The 15,209-nt window shown below is 56.9% G+C and overlaps 1 long non-coding RNA gene across 1 annotated transcript; it reads right to left on the bottom strand.

The window, feature by feature from the left end:
* Positions 1–2,941: 2,941 nt before the first annotated feature.
* Positions 2,942–5,648, bottom strand: LOC116573376. The gene is made up of 3 exons (XR_004278761.1): positions 5,565–5,648; positions 4,745–4,866; positions 2,942–4,469 (listed from the first exon to the last, which is right to left on the bottom strand). It is a non-coding gene; the product is annotated as an uncharacterized LOC116573376 (long non-coding RNA).
* Between the last annotated feature and the right edge of the window lie 9,561 nt (positions 5,649–15,209).

Below are 15,209 nucleotides of genomic sequence, written 5' to 3' on the forward strand. Positions count from 1 at the left end.
GGCAGAGACTGACAGTGCTGACCAGTTCAGTGACGTCCGTGGCCCAGGGGGGAGATGCTGGGGGGAGGGCGGAGGGAACGCAGGACCTTTCCAGGCTGGCATCAGCCTCCTCATGGGATGTGGACGTGGGGAACATCAGGTTCCAGGAGGCACAGTGGGGTGGGGTGGGTGCTGTTAACCCCGGTCAGAGGGCACAGGGGAAGGACCAGGTCTGGGGAAGAAGCCAGGCTCCATCTGAGACTGTTCAAGTGGCCTGAGTGTCTTGCTTAGCATCCGGGGACTCAGCATCTTTCCTGCCTGCATTGCAGCCACTCGAGGCCCTTCTACTCCCTGCGAGGGACAGACAGGCTCCACTTCCTACCTCTATAGCCAAGGCCATGGGAATGAGAAAAGAAGTCAAGAAGGTCCAGGTGAGAGGCTCAGGGGACCGTGTCAGAACCCTAGCAGGGGGAGTGTCTGCCTCCGAGGGCTCGCTCTGCCCAGGGGAATCCTAAGGTTCTCCTGGAATCCCGGGCACACTTGCTGTCTCCTCTGTCCGCTGAAGGTGGCTGTCTTCCCTGGCACGTGTCCCTCCCACTCGATGCCCCGGGTACAATGGGCTGGAACGCGCCATCTCTCCCAGCTGACCAGGAGCCCCTCCAAGTGGTCCCTCCTCCCTCCCACCGTGTCCTAAGCCGGTCCCGGCTCGGACCCATAGGCCATGTACGCACAAACCCGCACCCGGCCCCACAGATGGTGAGCACAGTGCAGAACTGTGAGAGAGGTTATTTTTGAAACTTATTTGCAAGGTAGATTTCTTATAAATGCAGAAAAGCAAAGCCAATTCTGTGGATTTTTTAAAGGGAACACACACAGCGTGGATGTTCTCTGCGGGCACGTTTGCAGCATCATTTCCTTTACCTCGTGGCAGAGTTCAGGACTCTGCAGTCGCTCCCGCCCCAACCATCAGCAGCTCTAGGAAGCTTCCATCGGGCAGCTGTGGGGCAGGAGGTGGGGCGGGGTGGGGCTGCCACAAGGAGGCATGGGCGGCTCTAGCATCCAGCGCGCTGGCAGGGATAGCCTCGGGGCCCGGCAGAGTCCGATTCTCCGGACTGGGCATCCCATCATGGGAAGGGGTGTTCATCTACCTCGGGCCCAACAAACTCTGGCACTGTGTCCTCCAACATCCATTGCTCCTTCCCTGGGCTCCCCATCTTCATGAGAAGGGCCACCCCCGCTTCCAGCACACAGCCTGGAAGAGGGGAGAGATGCCGTCCACACTGCTCCCCTCCCCCCACTGCCCCTCTTCTGTCTCCTGGTCCCGGGATTCCACCCTCTGTCTCCTGGTCCCGGGATTTCACCCTCCCTCTTGGGCTTCTCCCTTCTATCCTCGACTACCCGTCCAGTCTCCCACATCTAACCTCTCTTGCCCCAGACGGTCTGTACATGTCAACTGGAAAGGCTTGCCTGAAGCACAGTGTCTCTGGCATGCTCTCCCTCACGAACCTTCCATGGCTCCCATTGCCTACAAAATCAAGCTCCCACTCTTAGGGGTCCTGTCGGATCCGACTCCACTGCTCCTCCAGGGCCTCAGACACTTTGCCTGGCCTTCAGCTCTCATGCTTTCCTAGTGGGGCTCCCTCCCCAAGAGGCCCCCCTTCTCCCTTAGCAACTCTGAAATGTCCTCTTCCTGGCTATATCCTCCATGAATCTTTCCCTGGTCCCGATGAGACCGTCTCTGGCTCCCCCACATCTTTCCCAGGGCCCTGAAGGTACTCATCCACTTTGGATCACAGTCTCTAATGTTTGCTGTCCCCTCTGACCCTTGTGACCCCAAAAGAAGGGGGGCCTTTGGTCTTCATCTCTGAAGCCCCCCTTGATCTGTTGAGGTGATGCTAGCTACCATCACAGATGAAGCAGGAACCTCACTGGGCTGACACAGTGACCCCTGAGGCCTCACGTCACTCATGTCACATCCGAGGTCGATATTCCTGGCTGGGCAGCCTCCTACAGGCTCACTCAAGGCCCTGGGCTCCCTCCGGCCTATGCCCCCCCTCCTCCCCGCAGTCCTTGGAGCCCTCTCTACAGAGGTGGCACGTCCGGTTTTCAGGGTTTGTTTTTATTATGGTTAAAAAAAAAAAATACACAACATAAAATTTACCATGGTAACCACATTTAAGTGTACAGAACAGCAGAATTAATTACATGCACACTGTTGTGTAATGAATCTTGAGAATTTCTCATCTTGCACAACTGACCTTCGTCCACGGAACAACTCCCTCTTCCCCCTCCTTGCACACCCATTTTCGACCACAGCAGCTAGGACGGGTGTCACTTCCCCTCACGTTCTATTACCAAGAACTCACCACATGGCCACACCCTGGGGGGCAGAAGCCTGCAGAGGGGGAAAGACAAGGCCTCAGCAAAGGCAAGGGCACTAGGCGGGAAAGGAAAGACAGGCTTCGGGGAAGGAAGGAGGAAAGGCTCACGCCAGTGTTTCCCAAGCACCCATTGTGCGTGAAGCACTGAGCTGGGCAAAGCCACAGCCCAGTGCTGAGCTGTCCCATGGGAACGGCCCCAACGTGAAGCCAGACAGACCTGGTCCAGTCCTGGTTTCTGGACCCGGAAAGTTCTGGAAAGTTCATGAACTTTCCCGGACTCACAAGACCCCCTCCATGAACTGAGAGGGAGCCCACCTCTAGGATGGGGCGATCCTGTGAGATGAGGTAAGCAGAGGGCCTGGCACACAGCAGGTGCTCAAGGGCGGGCCTCACTGTCACGGTTCACCTTCCACAATCCTACAACAGGAAAACCCAGTCTCCAGCCCCCTGGGCTGCTGACGCTGCTGATACGTGACAGGACCCGATTTGCACGCCACCGTGACGGCAGCCACCCCCATCCCACCCCACCCCCGCCGGGGCATCCCTGGGACATCTTCTGACCTCCTGGCCCAGGCCTGAAGCAGATCAGGGAGCCAGGGGCCCCTCTCAGACCCCATAACCTCCCTCCACTGAACTCTTGCCCAGAAAGCCCTACAGTATCTGCCAGATGCCGCCTACTCAGTCCACATCGTTTACAAAGATCTTCCCCTGACAATCCCCAAGAAAAATACTGCAGAGCCCAAGCCAAGGTCTGCTGATGTCTCTGCCTGGGAGGGAGTCCCTGCTTTCTGCTGTGGATCCTGTCCGGGATGGATCGGTCCTGGGCCCCCTCCGGGTGTGCTCACTGCCTCCCAGGGCACCCCCTCCCCCCGCAGGTGCAGCCCTCCCCCTCTCCTCTTCAACACCTCACCTGCGGGCGGCTGCAGCCCGCAAGCCCACCAACGGGTGCTCAGAAGCACCACGCCAGAAGAAAGCAAATCCGAGCTTGTGTCCCTGAAGGCCAGCCATACGCCTGGGGGCAGATTCCCCAGGAAGCAGCATGTGCCTCGCGGAGCTGACAGGGAGCAGGGCGGGCAGAGTTGAACCAACGTCAGACCCCACGGGACAGGGGACAGGCTCGGAGGTGTCCTCCAGCTCCCGCGGTCCCTGCTGGCCGCGCCCTAAACTGTGATGCTCCAGGAGACATTCACGCCTCCTCCCCTCTACTAAGCACAGTCCTTCAGCTTCCGAGAAATGCGGAGGTGGACGAAATGTAAAAACCACCCCTTCCTGCTTGGAGAAAGGCCTGGGTGCCTTGGAATGTTCTTACCTCACTGGCATGAGGCAGCTTATCGCGGAGAAATATTGATCTGTGGTGAGTTTCTGACACTCCGGAGCTTGCTTTCATGTTTGAGGGCCGGGGACATGGAGAAGGCCCCTGCCCACAGCTCTGCCGGCCGAGCCGCGTCTGTGTCGTTTGATCCTCGGCCAGCGAGGCTGCGAGGCCGCAGGAACCGTGGGCAGGAGGCCAGGCCGCCCGGGTGCCCCAGGCCCGCATACCAGCTTCCGAGCCCGCGGCTCGTGATGTCTGCTGTATGGCCGTCCTTCCCCTCTGCCGAGGTGCTCAGCAGAATGGAGGCGAGTTCAGTCGCCCAGGGTCAGGAAGCAAAGCAACCTCATTGTTCTTCGTCTGCACCCGGGGCCCCCATCAGGAGGCCCCCCCCCCCAGCCATCCCTCTAACCCCCGTGCGTGGCCTCTCCCTCAACCCCCACACCATCCTGGAAAGAGGCAGGACGCTTGTCATCCTTGGGTTCTCAAATGTAAACAAACCCCAGCAAACCCTGATTCCGCTGCCTTCCTTCTTCTAGACGTGCCATGTATTTTCCAGGGCCGGGCCCTGTCCAGGGGCGGCAGGTGCTCTGGCCTCAGCGGCCTCCTGGACACACTCGGGGCTCAGTCCCAGAGTCATCGTCCCCGTGGTTCCCTGGCCCTGGTGGCCCAGGCACCACAGCAAAACTACCCCTTTCCCCCGACAGCGGCAGGCTCACCTCCAGGCCCAAGGCCATCAGCACCAGGAGAGGGATCAGCAGCGATGACCATGCAGAGGGGAAGGCTCCAAATTCCATCACCTGGGATGAGGAGGAGGTCCAGGACCTCAGAGCAGAGCGCGATGTGCTGGGCTCCTCAGTGTTCCCAGAGATCCTTGCCTCCAGGGCTATCCTTTGCTGTTCCCTCTACCTCAGACACCCTTCCCCACCCAATTCACACCATTCATTCCCTTTGCTCTTTCAGGTCTCAGTCTGCTTCCTCCAGGCAGCCCTCTATGACCACACTAGACTCACACAGATGTCCCTCCTCCCGCTCCCTCAGCTCCCAGCACTCCCCACCCCCATGCTGCCCCTACCACTCCGGGAGGAAAGATCCCATTGTTGGTCTGGCTGTCTCCTTCTGCAGGCTGTGAGCTCCTTAGAGCCCTGTGTCAGCTTTTCAGGATCCCTGACACAGCATCTCATGAACATCTGCTGCCTGAAGGAAAAGGCAAAAATAATTGAGCGAATAAATGAACGAATGAATGAATGAATGTTGGACTTGACGGTTCTTCCCAGGGACCTATGCTGACCCAAAACAGAAGTGGGCAACCCATGTGGCCTGAACAAGCTCTCTCCTGCCCTAGGTGCCCTGACTGTGGGGGGCCCACATCAGCCTCACTCCCGAGCTTCTGGACCTGGGGGCCAATACCCATCAGCCTTCTTGGAACTCAAGCCCTCCACAACCAGCTGGCCCTACCCATGGCTGGCCCTTGTTTGGGCCAGGCCCTCCTACCACAGGAGTTGATGGAGTGCCTGTCCTGCTGCTCCCCATGGTGGAGGGGATGGCTGACCACCTTCACACTCACTGGGCTGCCCGCAGCTGGCTTCCCACTACTGGATTCCCAGTGGCAGATACTGTAGGGCTTTCTGGGCAAGAGGATCCACAAGCCCCATCTGAGACCCTGGCTCCAACAATAGAATGAATGCTGAAGACCCTGGGGTCCCATGCCCCACCCCCTAGCTGTACCTCCAGCCTAGTTTCCAAGAATCCGTTCGCTCAAACCTAGGCATCATTTCTCAGACCTTGGCGCTCCAAGGTCCCATCCTCAAGGCACTGTGCTTCTCGCTGCACTTGCTCTTCTCAGTTTCCCCTTCCCATCTGTCCCCTTTGGATGTAAAGACTTCCATACTCACCCCATCTAGTATGAAGACCTCCATGTTCTCCCCATCTGGTGTGAAGACCTCCATGCTCTCCCCATCTGGTGTGGAGACTTCCAGGCTCTCCCCATCTGGTATGAAGACTTCCATGCTCTCCCCATCTGGTGTGAAGACCTCCATGTTCTCCCCATCTGGTGTGAAGACTTCCAGGCTCTCCCCATCTGGTGTGAAGACTTCCAGGCTCTCCCTTTCCAGAGTGCATTCTCAACACTCTACCTCGTTCAAAGTCTTTTACCACCTCTTTGACTGTCAAATGTCTACAGATCCTTCAAGAACATTCTCCAAACCTCTCCCTTATTGAATCATTCCTGATCACTCTTTTTTTTTTATATAAACATATATTTTTATCCCCAGGGGTACAGGTCTGTGAATCACCAGGTTTACACACTTCACAGCGCTCACCAAAGCACATACCCTCCCCAGTGTCCATAACTCCACCCCCCTTCTCCAAACCCCCCTCCCCCCAGCAACCCTCAGTTTGTTTTGTGAGATTAAGAGTCACTTATGGTTTGTCTCCCTCCCAATCCCATCTTGTTTCATTTATTCTTCTCCTACCCACTTAAGCCCCCATGTTCTATCACCACTTCCTGATCACTCTTATCAGAATGAGCTTCTCCCTGGTCTGGACTCCATCTACTCATTCAAGCACTTCCTACAGGGGTATCTTCTCTTTATTCCTTGTCTTCTATGGAAGGAGCAAAATCTTCTCTATCAGCATCCCCTCACCCTCACCTGGCCAGGAGCATCACATGACTTGGGGCTTCTCTCAGCTGATCTTCCCACTGAGCTGGACATTTCTGCCCAGGTCATTTCCTACTCTTGGCACCAGGTTTTCCTCTACTCAGCTCAAGAGACCAGGGACAGCCCACTGGGCTGCCATCTTCTTTTTTGGATTTTGGTTTGGCCCCATTTTAACCACATCCCCGTTCTATACTCTGCAGATTCCCCACCTGGCCTACCGTTTGTCTTCAGACTTCCTGTCCTGTCCAGGGCCCTAGATTTCTGCCCATCAGAGGGAGAACGAGCCTTCCAGATGGGACAGATGCCCACTGTTTCCTGGAAAATGTTCTTTGCTCACACTTCCGTCCCCGCCCCTTACCATGGGATCCCTGTGGATAAAGATATTGTGCTCCTCTTTGTTGCCAAATCATATCCCGTTGTATGAACAGACCACTTGGAATTTACCCATCATCAGCCGAGCAGTGTGGGGTTGTTCCTACATTCAGCTCTTGGGACTAACGCTGCTGTGAACGTCTGGTGGCAAGTCTTCGTGTGGACACGTGCTCTCGGTTCTCTTAGATCCACACGTGGCTGCGGAACGGTGGGTCCTCACCCTCTGTGCTCAGTTGTTTGAGGAACTGCCACACTGAGGCCTTCTCTCCCCTCTGCTGTACTTGAACCCGGGAGGATACACACCGCTGGCGGCCACCTTTTCTCAAGGGAGAGCGTGGGGAGGAAATGGCGAGAGGGAAAAATCACTTCCTGATGAGGTCGGAGCAACGAGTCCGCGGACACTCCAGTTACGTGAGTCACTGCAGGCCTCGCTCATGTGTTTCTTCTGTGCTCATTCATTTTTCTGACACCGGTTTGAACTGAGGTTTTCGGTACTTGCCATGAAAACTCTTAACTGTCAGCTTCACTCTTTGTGCTGATTCCCAGGTCTGGAGGCATTCTCATACTGGCTGGAATCCCAAACAGAACTCGCAGCCAGCACCCAACCTCTGCGGGCAGCTGAGGCTCCCAGGACGCAGGGGTGTCATGGGGCTGGTGTGGGGTGGTGGGCAGTTGGGTGCCGCCCTTCCCAGCACTAGCAGCTGGACCGACCTTGTGGGCCTGTTACCCTCCACACCACGCACCCTTTTACCACCCACCTCTCCTCTGTCCCTGTGGGGCTCACTGCCATTCACGGACCCGGCCCATCGCTTGCTCACACGCTCCAGCCCAAAGCCAGTGGCCCAGGCCTGCCCACAAGGCCATCTCTGTAGAGCCCCGTGGCCCTTGGTGGGTTCTCTGACTCTGCCCAGATGGAATTCGTAGATTCCAAAACTACAAAATGCAGTCTGCTGGAAGACTATTGAAAATAATCCAGTTTGAGAGGCAGCAGTAGCCAACATTCAGGGGTTGCCTTGGGCACCGTTTTCCTCTGTCCTTATACACACAACCAGGCTGAGCGGCCAGGAGACACACAGGCAGAGCCTTGCCAAGGGGGAACTTGTCCTTCACTCGAAGTGACTCCCCAGGCTCAGGAAGGCAGGACGGCTCCTGCCCAGGATTTAGGCTGGAAGCGTTCGAGCAGGTCCTCATTGGCCAGTCTCCAGGCCCTGCCTGCAGGCATGGAAGGTCAGAGCAGAGGAGTGCGAACCCACCTGAGAAGGGCACGGTGACACCTCTGAAGGCGGGGTGCGGAGTTAGGCTGCATTTTCTCTGCAGATCAGCGAGCCTGTGAGGAAGGGTGGGCAGGTGCACCTCGTCTGTTGGAAAACCAAAGGGTACAGACTCTACCCATTTGGGGCACCCACGGCACATTGGGAGAGTCACATTGGGGCTGAGAATTTGCCAGCGCACTTCATTTCGTGCTCCCAGCGTGCGATCAGCATTGGCAAATGTTGCCTTAGGTTAATTAAACGTATGAATTAATAAGATGTGCCCGAGGGCATGCCAGCTTCCTGTCCTGGTTTAGGTATTTCCCCAGACCTGAATGAGGGAGCTCTGCCGGCCCCCAGGTCCATGCCATAAAACTAATCACCCTGAAGACACATCACATAAGGCTCTGACCCAGTGCTGGATATTCCAGCTCCTTGGGGACAGGGACGAGGTCCCACTCACCTCCAGCTTCCCAGGACTTCCTCAGCCAGGCTCGCAGTCAGGCACCAGAAACCCCCCACCACACACACTCTGGGGAGTGAGAGCTGGTTCCCTTCACTATGCCCCCGGATGTGTGGAGGGAAGGCTCCTACCCACAAGAGACTTCCTCGGACCCTGCCCAGCACACACAGCAATGCAGAGACTGAGGCCAAATGACCCTTTCATTCTCCCCCAGAATATCCCATCGGACCAAGTGAACCCACCTTGAGTGGGCCGAAGGGCTTCCCTCTCTTCCTCCTCCCCACCATGGTCCTGTCCTTCTCCTGACTCCTCCGCTGTCCCTAAGCATCCCCCTTGTGCCTCACCCCCGGCTCACGTCCATCTCTCTCGGCCCCACTGGGCTCGCTGCCCCCCCCATGAGTGGAAGAGCAGGGGGCAAGCTGGGGACCTGACAGATGGGGGGGGGCACCCATCCAGCTCCAGTGTCAGGAAGAAGTCTCCGCCTGGCACACCTCCCTTGTCCCGTCCACTCTGCCCACCCTTACTCTGCAACGGTGCCATGAGCCTCGTCTCTCTGCTCTACCCTCCTCTTCGCCTCTCACACAAAACCCTAGTGCTTGGGAGGCCTGGAGGTGGCACACAGGTGTGCTGGGCACTGTCACTGCGCAGGTTCATTTCTCCCGCAAACGACTCTCCAGCACTTCCTCTGGGCACTGGGTGGGCTGCTGCAGGGCAACGAGACAAGTCCCACAGGCCCTTCCCGCCTCCGGGAGCCTCCAGCCCAGGACTGGGTGCCATGTATGTTGTAGGCACCGTGGTACACAGGGTGGGGAACGGCCTCCCAGAGGGAGGATGGGCCCCAGGGTCCCCTCACCACACACGTCACCTCTGACTGCCAGCTGGCAGTGATCTCCGGCCTGGTGTAAACAATGACAGTGACCACACCATTGGGAGGTGCTCAGGGCTGACCCTGGGTCCACACTTCATGTGCAACCTTGCACAATTTCCACCCCATTCTTCAGATCAGGAAACTGAGGCTCCAAGACAGGAGAGAACTTGTCGGGTGGCCAGACTGAGATCTGACCCCAGGTCTGAGTCTAGACCCTCGGGAGCTTCACCCACGGCCTCTGAAGCTATCCCAGCCCCGGGTCATGGGGACCACACCACACACGGAGTCTACAAATGTCGTTTCCCATTTCCCATCAGGAATCTTGGTTCCTCCGTGACCACAGGCTGGGGGATTTTTGCAGGAGCTCAGGCTTGAAGTTGGGTCTAGAAAGCCATGTTTACACCCCGCCCTATCCTTACAGAGTTTCCAGACAGAGATTCTTGTGCTGTGACCTGCCATTCTCCAATGACCAAGTACACTTTCCACGTCAGATCACCTACTTTCAACACATGCGTGTTTCCCCAGGCACGCTCATGCAGACTCTGAGAGGAGCAGCCTCCGAGAGGCTGATGGGCTTCCAGAGAGAAGCACGCTGTGGGCCACAGCTGCTCTCCTGAGCCTCCCACTGTGCGGGCCACAGCAGCCAGTCCAGGGTGGCGACACTTGGGTGCTGCCCTGTGGTTGGCAGGGCCACCAGGTGGCTAAAAACTTTCTAGAAGGGGTCTGGGCAAGTCCCGCAGTGACCGTGCTGGGGGTGGTCCGAGGCCATGCCAGACTGACCCTGCCTCCATCTCCAGTGCTGATGGTCCAGCCCCCTGCTGAGGCCATGGTGGCACACGGACCACGGTGGGTCCAGAGCAGCAAGAAGGAGAGGCCCCCACTGCAGCCCCTGCGGGGTCCAAGACTCCGAAGGCTCCAGGCACAGCCAAGTCCAGGGGGGGGTTGTTCCTGTCTCCAACCACCTCAACCTGAGTGACAGCCTCCCCCAAGTGGGCAGCCAGGAAAGGTGGCAGGGAGCACGTGCAGGGACACCTCAGCACTGACACACAGTCAGTGTGCTCTCTGACCCTCCAGGTCGTTATCTGTGAAGTCAGGACAAGGATAACAGAGCCCCTCGCAGCGGGGCCATGAGGATCTGATACGGTGAGAGTAACCCACTCTGCGCGGTGCGTGGCGAATGATCGGTGCCCCTTCGGCACAGATCGGAAATGTGGCGACCCAGGAGGCCTCACCCACCTCCTTCCCCAAATGCTGGAATTAGAGTAGCTCATTATGACTTGCTAGTCATTCCATGCGCGCGTAGAGCAGGGATCGAGTAAGAGTCCCCCAAGCTGTGTGTGGCAGGTGTCCCCAGAGTCCACACTCAGCAGCCGCTGGGACACCCACAGCTCTCCCAGCCCGGGTCTCTGCTGCTTGGAGCTGAGCTCCGATGACAGCTGGGGATCGAGGGCGTTAGCGTGAACTTGTGGGGGCGGGCGAGTGCCTTTCACCACCCCAAGCTCTGTCTCATTTCACCTCCCAAGGGCACGACTCCAAAGCCCAGGAGGTGGAGGGGGAAACTGAGGCAGCCTCTTTGGCATCCCTCAGGGTAATCAGAGGCCCAAGGAAGGAGGGGAACTCACCCCGGACCAGAGACGTTGAAGCAGCTAAAACGCTCTCCAGCTGCAAAGCCTGACTAAAAAGTCAGGATCCAGAGCAGGGACCCTGCCTGCAGGAGCGCTGGAGACCCCTCACCCAGGGCACTGGAGTCAGCACTAAGGGGCAACAGGGAATCCCCCCGCCACCTTGCACCCTCCTGCTTCTGCCACATACCCCAACCCAGCCCCAACTGCCCCAAAGGCACAGGGTCCCTGCGACATCAGAGAGCACAGGCTCAGGGAGTTTGCAAGCACAACGGCCCAGGCGACGCTATGAGAAGTGGCTGATGTCAGCAGAGACTGCTCTGCCTCCTGGAGGGCCACCTGAGAGAATCAGGAGCTCCTCCTGCGAAGCCCAAGGAGAACCAGGCACTGCCCTCCACCACCTCTCCGCCCCCCACCAAGACCCAGAAGACAAGGAACGCCAGGGACCCACGGAGATGAGCTCTACCTGGCCAGGTGGGCAAGCAGAGGGGAATAAGACAAAGAGCGGGGCTGGCCCGAAGGAAGGATTTCCTTCCAGCTCAAACCCACAGGCCTGCCAGCCCCTGCAGGCCTGGCTCAGGGTTGCATGTCGCCTCACAGGTCGCAGTGTCCCCGTACCCCAGCACCATGACATCACCCCATGCCCCGTGATCATGTCACAGAGTCAACACTGGTGTCTCTTGAGTTTTCTGGGTGTCAGGAATGGCTACTGAGCAAATATTTTCAGGAAAGCTATCCACACCCAGCTATGCCCCAGAATCCCAGCTGCTTCAGAGGTAGACTTCTCTAGACCCTTGAGGTGGGCACACGCTTTCATTCCAGGCTACAGATCCCCTGCGGGCTTGTCAGCATGAAAGGTTCACAGGACTCCCTTTGGGGTTCAACCTTAAACAGAGATAGAAATTATTATGGATCTATTTATAGATCTTCCTGAGCGTCAACTCAGAAAGAAATTCCTCATCGACAGATAAGTAAGCACAGCGAGACCCAGAAGCATGGCAACCCACAGCCTCTCCTGTCCTCTGCCTTCCTCCAAACAAATGTCTCTGTACTCACAGACCTCTGCTCCCAGGGATCATTGTCTCTCAAACAAGACAACCAAAGAGGCAATGGACCCCTGCACCCTGAGCCATGACCCTGGGCACAGGAGAGGGCCCCTGCTCCCTGCACCGACGCCTCTCCAATGACCCGTCAGGAGGCAGCCTCAGGCCAAGCACCCTTTGGGGGGTGCTCCCCGCTCCAGGACTCTTATCCCACACACCACTCACCTGCAATATCAGAACAGGCTCATTTCATGAAGGGAGAACCCCCCAGTGAAAGTAGGTGGTCTAGGGCTGCAAGACCCAGGCCATGACAGCCAACAGACAGAATCCAAAATGGCGCCTCCAATAGGAGGCTCAGCTTGGAGGAGGAACAAGAGAATTATTTTTAAAACTCTCTGAGGGGAGAAAACACAGAAGGTTCATACACCTATAGGGCCTGCTCGGACACCTTCACCTTGCTCCCCAGTGTCTGGCTGGGCCAGGCCACCTGAGTCACTGAGAGTGACCTTGTTGCCACCCAATCAGGTGGTCAAGGCAGCCCAATAAGACACACACAACCTGATGCCAACATTTACCCAGCAGTTTCTATGAGTAGAGCGTCGGGCTCTGCACGGTGAGTGTATAGTAGGTTCCTCATCTTGATTATAGCCTCACCCTGGCCCCCAGTCCAGAAACTCGTTGCTCCCCTTGGCTACTTCCCAGCAACCTGTTGCCTCACTGTGGGTCACTTGCTCCATCGCTCTTCATCTGGAACCCACAAAAGATGTAGCCAGCTACCAGAGCCTCCGCATCTGAACCTGCTCCCTCGTCTGAACTAGGGATGGCAGCACCCATAGGGCGGTTTTCCAGGCTGAATGACAGGTACTAAGAACTTGCAACAGGAACGCCTGGGTGGCTCAGTTGGTTAAGCATTCGACTCTTGATCTCAGCCCATATCTTGATCTCAGGGTTGTGAGTTCAAGCTCCACGTTGGGCTCCATGCTGGGCATGGAACCTACTTTTTAAAAGGTTGGGGGGAGCTTAGCACAATTATATCTGAAAAAAAAAAAAACTGGGGGACAAAAAAAAAAGATGAAATGCAAAAAAAAAAAAAAAAAAAAAGGAACTTTCCAGGAACTAGACACTCTTTTGAGGTCTTTGGTGAAGTATTTCATTTATCCCTTCAACAGCCCTATACAGAAGGTACTATTTTAGCCGCATTTTCCAGGTGAGAAAACTAGGGTTCAGCAAAATCCTGTGACTTCCCAAAGACATACATTGGATCAATGTAGAGTCCTCCCATGACCACTGGCCCCAGGACCATGCAAGAGGGGGGCTATCATGACTACTTAATTAATCGTTAGAATCTAAAAGAGACCACATGCTCAGAGTAGTACCTCCTGGTCATGGCCAAGTACAATTCAAACCTCCCGAGAGCCAGTAGTGCAGGCACAGCTTCCCTAGTCCCTGCCCCAAGAACTCCTGCCATCAGCATCCACGGACCAATACCCAGGGTTAGACTCAAGAACACTCCTTACCTGATACTCAGGCCCCAAAGGACCAGAACTGCCAGATCGGTCGTCCCAGACAAGGCAGCTCCAAATGCTGGGGACACGCAGGTCTCAGCAGCATCTCCTCCTGGAATGAAGCAGAACAGAGTGATGGCCCCAAGCGTGGCCTTGGGTCTATAAGAGTGGGGTCTCACAGGGCATCTATCTGCTCGGAAAATAGACTAAACCTGGACCCTCTCAGTCCTGCATCCAGAGCCCAGAAACTCCTGGGACACTTGGAGGAAGGCGAGTCCAGGGAGGGGGAAACGCATGTTATCAGGAGCAGAAGGAAAATGTGACCCCACGGCTGCTGGCAGGCCAGTGATGCCAGACCCTGGACTTTCCCGGGACATAAGGACAGTCCTAACAGCAGCATCGCTCCGGTGTCCAGGGCAAGGCCTCCCCAGACTTTCCAGACTCACTTGCTCTGTAGAGGTTCATTTTGTTGAGCAACCGAGGGCTCTGCTGTGAAAGACACCAGCCAGGTCCCCAGCTCTGGAGCTTCCAGAGACACAAAACCAGCATGACCCACAGCAGCGTTTCCAGCTGTGAGAAGGCCTCTCAAGGGAACAAAAAGGGTCTGCTGGGAAAGAAGTAGCAGGGAAAGTTCTCAGGAAAGACTCCCCCCACCTACCAAAAACACGCTGGGTCAGGGGCACAGGGGGCGCGCCTGGCCGAGGCAGGACCACAGCCGCTCCAGCCGCCCAACCAGGGTGCCCAGGCTCCAGGCGGGAGGACTACTGAGCGGAGCGCACACCTGCTCTGGGCTCCAGTCCCCACCCTTCACAGAGGAGGTATTTCTTTCTCTCTGCAACCCTGTGAGGGAGCCAAAGATGGGGAAACTGAGGCACTGCAGTTTAGAGATTTGCCCAAGGTCATGCAACTAGAAATGGCAGAGCAAAGATTAGAACCCCACGATCCAGTTCCTCAAGTGGTCCTGGGTCCGATCCCCAGGGCCACTCGGCCCCAGAATGGCCTGCCTGGCTGCTTATCTCCACACTGAAGCCCACCTGGGCCTCCCAGAGCCGAGTCCAAGCTCTGGAGTCTGAGAACAGAGTTCAGTTACTCCTGATGTTTGCTCCTGGGATCCAGGCATCGACTGAGAACAACACTGGACATTGAACACTCACGGGGGTGAGTGTCAGCCATCTGGGCCTCTCCTGGGCCGCGAGCAGCTCCCAGCCTCTTGGGTTCACGCTCCAGCTCAGACTCTTCCTGGCCCTGTGACCCAGGCTAAGTTCCTTTACCCTTCTCGGCCTCAGCTCCCTCATCTGTAAAATGGGGATGATAAGTGCAGATCAGTCTGAAAATAGCTACAGAATTACTCTGTAAGGGGAAGTTCTTCCCAGGTCTTGGCAATGTGTGCTAGGAAATTGTTGCTAGGAGTTCCCTGTCATTGACAGAGAAAGGCAAAACCTGGCCTCTTGCAGGGGCCCCAAGGACATTCGTGCCCCCTCAGTCCCTCCCAGGCATGCAGTGCTGCCTGTCTCTACCTGGGACACCGGTTCATTATCAGTGCACGCCGGAGAACCAGAGACAAGCTAGGGGCCGGTCAGGCTGGGGCTTACTGGAGCGACCCCAGAAACAGCCACCAGCTCTCCCCTGTCCTCAGGACATGGCCCAGCCTTGGTCCACCCTGACAGCCAGGCTGGGTTTCCCTGTGTCTCCCACACATGCCTGCTTGCAGCCTTGGGACTGGCTCAGGCAGCACCAGGGGCCACCGGCAGCCCCAT

The sequence above is a fragment of the Mustela erminea genome, chromosome 14, assembly GCF_009829155.1.
Source record: "Mustela erminea isolate mMusErm1 chromosome 14, mMusErm1.Pri, whole genome shotgun sequence".
NCBI lineage: Eukaryota > Metazoa > Chordata > Mammalia > Carnivora > Mustelidae > Mustela > Mustela erminea.